General features: G+C 47.2%; 1 pseudogene; it reads left to right on the top strand.

Moving 5' to 3' along the window:
• Positions 1-4,967: 4,967 nt before the first annotated feature.
• LOC142844385 (3-hydroxyacyl-CoA dehydrogenase type-2 pseudogene) lies at positions 4,968-5,941 on the top strand (annotated as a pseudogene).
• Positions 5,942-6,709: the final 768 nt, after the last annotated feature.

Below are 6,709 nucleotides of genomic sequence, written 5' to 3'. Positions count from 1 at the left end.
GACCAATGGGACTGAGCTGCAGTATCCAGGAGAGGCGGGAAATGGACTTAAGGGACAACTGTGGCCTTTTTCTGCAGATCGTGGTACCCGTACCGAGTGTGGGAAGATTGATTAGGGGAGAGTGTATTGGAACTACCTGACCCAACCAAGAGACTCCAGAGAGACTGGCAAACCGCTCAGCCACTCTGCAGGAAGGCCACAGCTCGCTTGCCCACTGGAGTCCTGTAGGACCATTTTTGGACCCTTCATCTGGGCATCTCCTTGTCTCCTCAGCTGCCTGGGTAGCCTCCTGGGAAACTCTGATGACTTTATCCTTGTGCCTGGTGGAGGAAGGGAGGCAGTGGGCTCATCAGGCAGGCCGCACAGAGCAGCCTTTGTGCCCTGTGGCCTCCAGGAGGGGTAGGCTGTCTGCAGGCTCAGCGTCTGCTGGACGATAACACAGACACTCTTTGTGGTGCTCAGCATCCATGAGGCATGGGGGCGGGAGGCCTAGGGGCAGGTTCCTGTGGGCCAGCCAGCTTATGGGTGGCGTGTTGGAGGTGATACGATGGTCCCAGCAGAGATGTGGGTGGGGTAGGGCACACACGGGTATGTGCGTGTGCGTGCGCGTACACGTGTGTGCATGTATGTATGTCTGCAGGAAGACCCCTTTGCACTAGCCTGGATATTCCACTCAGCAAACAGACACCAGCTCCAGATCCACTGGCCCGGCCTGAGTGAAGCTCTACTGATTTGCACTTTTGCTAACTAAAGCTGTGGAGTAACCATGACCCTCAGAGTCTTCCGGGCTTTAAACATCTGTAGAGCCAAGGTTTTCAATGCAAAACCACGAATACTTACAGTATCTTCTCTGGTGATATTCCTGGGGGCAGGAGGGGGCTGCACCTCACTCAGGACCTGGCCTCCCAAGGCCAGGATTCACCCCTCCTTGACCAATTTTCCTGGCTCCACTCCCAGCTATGTTTCTGGTGGAAATCCTCTATACTTGATTCAGCCAGGTCTTGGTAGGCGGGAACCAGCTGCCAGGCCCACTGTCTGCAGAGTTGCACAGGGTGCCATGCTCAGAGGTGCCCCCCTGCTGGGCTTCATGCCCTGCTGTTGTCAGGGGTGAGGGTGAGGGTGAGGGTAGGAGAGCCCAGGGCCATAAGCCATCAGCACTGTAGTCACTTTTCTGTCCCGGGGATCTGAACTCAGATCCTCAGGCTTGCATAGCAGACATTGCCCTGACTGAGCTATGTCCCCAGCCACAACAAATTGCTTATAAATAATTGTTTCATGGGCCAGTGAGATGGTTCAGTGGGCAAAGGCGCTTGCTGCCAAGCCTGATGACTAGAGTTCAATTCCCAGGACCTGCATGATAAAAGGAGAGCATCAACTCCCACAAGATGTCCTGTGACCTCTGTACATACATTATAGCACACATTCAGGTACATGTACATACAAAAACTAAACAACTGCAATAAAATAATTCTTTCATTATTGTTATACATGTTTACTGTGAAATTTTTAAGCAATACAGAAAAATACTAAGAAGAAGGTTAAAAAAAATCTGCCAGGGCACTATCACTTTTATTATTATTTATTAGCTTTTTGGTAAATACTATTTTTTTATTTATGTGTATGAGTCCTTTGCCTACATGTTTGTATGTGCAATCATGCCTGGTGCCCATGGACGTAAGAAGGTGAAGGATCCCCTGAAATTGGAGTGAGGGATGGTTGTGAGCTACCATGTAGGTGCTAGCAATAGATTGAACCCAGGTTCTCTGCAAGAGCAGCCAGTGCTCTTAGCCATGGAATCATTTTTCCAGCCCTGGTAAATACTTTAAAATAGTAATTAAATTTTTTGAGATAATAATGTAATTACAAATTTTCTCTGTCCTCCCTCCAAACATCCCCATATGACAGGCCCCACTCTCTTCCAAACTCATGGCCTTTTTTTTCTTTAATTGTTGCTTCATATACATATATAATTTTTAATAATACATCTATCATTTATGTATATTTGGAATATAGTAACAAAATATTAAATATTATATTAATGTATCACTATAATATATTCTAAATATACACATATAGTGTATTATATTCCTAAGTATAATTCCTAAATACACACACACACACACACACACACACACACTCATAAATATCTGTTGATATTTAATGTAAACAACTTGGTGTGTCTAGAGATAAGCATATATCTGCATAATCAGCAGTCGGTGTCAAAAACTTATTCATGATTCAAAATTTCCTCCTGCTTGCTTCTGCTTTTTTCCCTTGTAGTTTTTTCTTTTGTTTAATGGGAAAAGCACTTCATATTAGCTCTGCCCCCAACAGACTTTCATGTATATAGCACAGTATTCTTCATTGAAAGGCCCTAGTTGTACAGTAGATCTCTGGAGTTTGCATCCTGCATGTCTGAGTTTGTACCCTTTGGCCTTATCACCTCATTTTTCTCCTTCCCTAGTCTCTGGCCAACACTATTCTACTCTCTGTTTTGATAGATCCCATGGAGACAGTACCTTAGCATAGTACCCTCCCAGTCCATCTATGTTACTGCAAATGGCAGGCTCTCCTTTCAACATGTTATCTGTTGTATGTGTGAGTGTGGGTGTGCGCGGAGGCCAGAGGACGATTCCCAAGATATGGTCCTCACCTTCCGTCTTGTTGGGCAGGGTCTTTCCTGTTTCTGTAGCTAACTGGCCTGCAGGCTTCTGGCCATTTGTCTTACTTTTCTATAGCTGTGACAAAACACCAGGACCAAAGCAACTTCTAAAAGTAGGTGTTTAATTGGTTTACAGTTTCAGAGGGTTAAAGCAAAGGTGTGACTGGAACAGCCGAGAACTCACATCTCACACACTGGGAGTCACAGGGATCTTCCTAAACCTCAAAACACACCCCCAGTGACACACCTCCTCTAAATCCTTCCTAAGCAGTTCCACCAACTGGGACCAAGTATTCAGATGTATGACGCTCTGGGGCCATTCTCATTCAAACCATCATAGTATCCTCCTGTCTCTGCTTCCCTTCTTGTGTAGTACTGATGGGACCGAGGTTCATGACCCACATCTACTTTTCATGTGGCTTCTGAAGACCGAATACACATCACCAGACTTCACCCTTTCCTCACTCTGCCATCTCTCCAGCTTGCTCCTCCTTTTAGAAATTATTTCTCCATCTACAAAAATCTAGATTGTTTCCCTACTTACCCTCTGCTACCACGGGTAACACTACACTGAGATTAGGGCATCCCAAACTTAATCTTAACTTTTTCCACTTGCCATTACCCTCTTTGTCATCACTCTTTCCACAGGAATACACACTGGTCCTCCCTTCTCCATGGGAGATATGTCTTAACATCTCTAATGGATACCCCAAATCATTGAAATTATCAAACCCTACATATGATATTTTTCTCATGTATTCATAATTATAATAAATTTTAGTTTATAATTTAGGCACGGTATAAGACTAATAATAGTAATACCAACAGAACCATTGTCACAATAAACTATAATAAAAGTTACACGAATGTCTGCTTTTTCAGAATACCTTTCGTGGGCATGTGTATGTGATCTGGACGTACACGCATGTTTACGTTTGTGAGGGTGCTTGTGCACACGTTTGCATGTGGAGAACGGAGACTGATGTAATGTGTCTTCCTCCATTCCTCTTCTCTTCATGTGTTGACACAGAGTCTCCCACTTCTCTCACTGAACCTGGAGCTCTCCAATCTGGAGAGGTCAGCTAGCTAGCCAGCTTGTCTAGCCAGGGTCAGGGTGTTTTTCCTTGGTCCTTTTCACCCTATTGAGAGGTGACAGAGAGTAACCAAACCACAGAAACCAGAGCCATGGACAAGACAGGATGTCTTGTTTACCTACAATTTAAGTGTAACCGTGTGCCTTGCATTATTTATTTATTTATGTGTAAGTCTGATCCCCTGACCCCCTGATGCCCTTGTGCCTGTTAAGGAAGTCTGGCACACACGGGCTGAGTCAGAGAGCTCCCGTCTCTGCTGTCTGCTTCCCTGTGGCGGCTGAGCCAAATCCTCCCGGAACCTTCCTCTTCAGCCAGGAAGTGCTGTCCTGTGCCCTGCATTTCCATATATTCTGCCAAGGGCACGGCTTGTTTATCCGATGGTCTGTTACTTGTGAGTCCGCACAAAGAACTTGCTCACTCTGTGCTCTTAAAACCCTAGTGTCCCCTTGGCCTTCCACTGACTCATGAGGGCATGGAGGATCAGAGGGGCCTGCTGGGACCACCCGTTTTGACTCTGAACTCCTGTTAAATCATAGCATGCTAAACCACACCTGGTAGTTAAGAGCCCTGTTTGGGGGCAGTTCTGGGAATTTGAGGGACAAAATCTGGCCTTGAGGCTGCTAGGGTAAGATGGGGGCAGGGCACTTAGGTTAGCTCTCCTCGCCCACGTGTACAAAGTCCAGACACTGCAGCAGGCCAGTGGCCACCTGGCCTTGCTTATCTGCCTGGCCCAGCTCCTCCCTTCTCTTGTCTTCCAGAAATCTTCAGCGGAGTTTGGAAGATGGAGTAGGAGGAGGGGTGTGGGGGCCAGCTTATGGGGAGTCTGCTCCTGGACAGATAGATGCCCCTCACTTTTAGTGTCTCAGCTTCTTTTTTGTTGCTGTTTTTTTTAAATATTTATTTATTTATTATGTATACAATATTCTGTCTGTGTGTATGTCTGCAGGCCAGAAGAGGGCACCAGACCTCATTACACCTCATTACAGATGGTTGTGAGCCACCATGTGGTTGCTGGGAATTGAACTCAGGACCTTTGGAAGAGCAGGCAATGCTCTTATAACCACTGAGCCATCTCTCCAGCCCCTGTTTGTTTAAAAATATTTATTTTATTTTTAATTTGTGTGTGTGTGTATGTGTGTGTGTGTGAAAGAGAGAGAGAGTGAGAGAGACAGAGACAGAGACAGAGACAGAGAGAGACAGAGAGAGAGCACATGCCATGGCAGCTACCTGTAGAGGACAGCAAGAACTTTGGAACTGGGGTTATAGGCAGTTCTGAGCAGCCCAACATCGGTACCAAGAACCAGACTCGGTGCAAGATAGCTGCAGCATGTCGGAGCGTAAAGGGCCTGGTCGCTGGAATAACTGGAGGAGCCTCGGGCCTTGGCCGGGCTATGGCCGAAAGACTGGTGGGACAAGGGGCCACAGCTGTGCTTTGGACCTACCTCTAACTCAGGGGGTGAGGCCCAAGCCAAGAAGTTGGGAGAGAGCTGCGTGTTGGCCCCAGCCAACGTGACCTCTGAGAAGGAGGTACAAGCAGTTTTGACTCTAGCGAAAGAGAAGTTTGGTTACATATATGTGGCTGTCAACTGTGCAGGTATTGCAGTGACCATTAAGACATACAACCAAAAGAAGAACCCGGTCCATACCTTGGAGGACTTCCAGCAGGTTCTCAATGTGAATCTCTTAGGCACTTTCAATGTGATCCGCCTGGTTGCTGGGGAGATGGGCCAGAATGAACCAGACCAGGGAGGCCAATGCAGTTATCATTATTAATACTGCCAGTGTGGCTGCCTTTGAAGGCCAGCTTGGATAAGCTGCATACTCTGCATCCAAAGGGGGCGTAGTAGGCATGATACTGCTCATTGCTCCAGATCTGGCTCCCATAGGCATCCGTGTGATGACTATTGCTCCAGGTTTGTTTGCCACTCCACCGCTCACCACCCTTCCAGAGAAAGTGCGCAACTTCTTGGCCAGTCAGGTGCCCTTTCCCAATCGACTAGGTGACCCTGATGAATACACTCATATGGTACAAACCATAATCGAGAACCCATTCTTGAATGGAGAGGTCATCCGATTGGATGGGGCCATTCGAATGCAGGCTTAAAGGGTGAAGACAGGAAAAACACCTGCTTCTTTTCAGTGTGAAGGAAACCTAACAGTCATTTTGTAACCCTGCTCCAGTCACCCTCTGTGCCTAATAAATTCTCAAATTAAAAAAAAAAAAAACCAGACTCTGGTTCTCTGCAAAAGCGGCATTGGATCTTCACTGCTAAACCACCTCTTCAGCTCCAAGCCTTGACTTCTTTACCTGCTGGATGGACGGAAGGAGTTCAGCTTACGCCAGTTGTAGAGCAAATGCAGCCACCTTGCGTCTGAGTCAGAGATGGGTATCCTTGTGACCAGACGCTTTCCTAACTGTCCTTCCTACCCAGAACTGTGCCCTCTCCCGTCACTTCAGTGTTTCCAGCAGGCTTCTATTACAAGAACAGGAGCTCCATCATTTCTACGGGGCTGGACCGGGAGGAGGGGAGCAATGTCCCTCTATAGTTTCTGTATACAAATAGTGCTCAATACATGTCTAGTGTAAACTACTGGCTGCTGCAGGTGAGACAGAGAGACTGATCCAGTTCACCGGTCCCCATCTCTACTATAACCAAAGCCTTAAGTGCACCAACACAGGCCGATAAGAAGCTAGTGATTCGTTGGACTTCCCAGCGTCCTTGGGTTCCCCTGCTGCAGCAAGAATGAACATCACAAGCTGGATGAATGGGTATCATGACTGCAACGTCCTGTGGTCCTGAATAACAGGCTCCCCATGAAGGTACCCAAGGGCTGGTACCTCTCATAAGATTCCCAGCCCCAGACATACCCATTGTTACAGCTCCAGCAATGTGTACCCCCCCCCCACAATGCAGCATGCCCAGCTGAGCTTCTTAGGGTGCAGCTCCCAGGA

Source organism: Microtus pennsylvanicus, chromosome 2 (genome assembly GCF_037038515.1).
Source record: "Microtus pennsylvanicus isolate mMicPen1 chromosome 2, mMicPen1.hap1, whole genome shotgun sequence".
In the NCBI taxonomy this organism is placed as follows: domain Eukaryota; kingdom Metazoa; phylum Chordata; class Mammalia; order Rodentia; family Cricetidae; genus Microtus; species Microtus pennsylvanicus.
The sequence above is the reverse complement of the archived record's forward strand: the minus strand, read 5'-3'. Positions and strand labels throughout refer to the sequence as shown.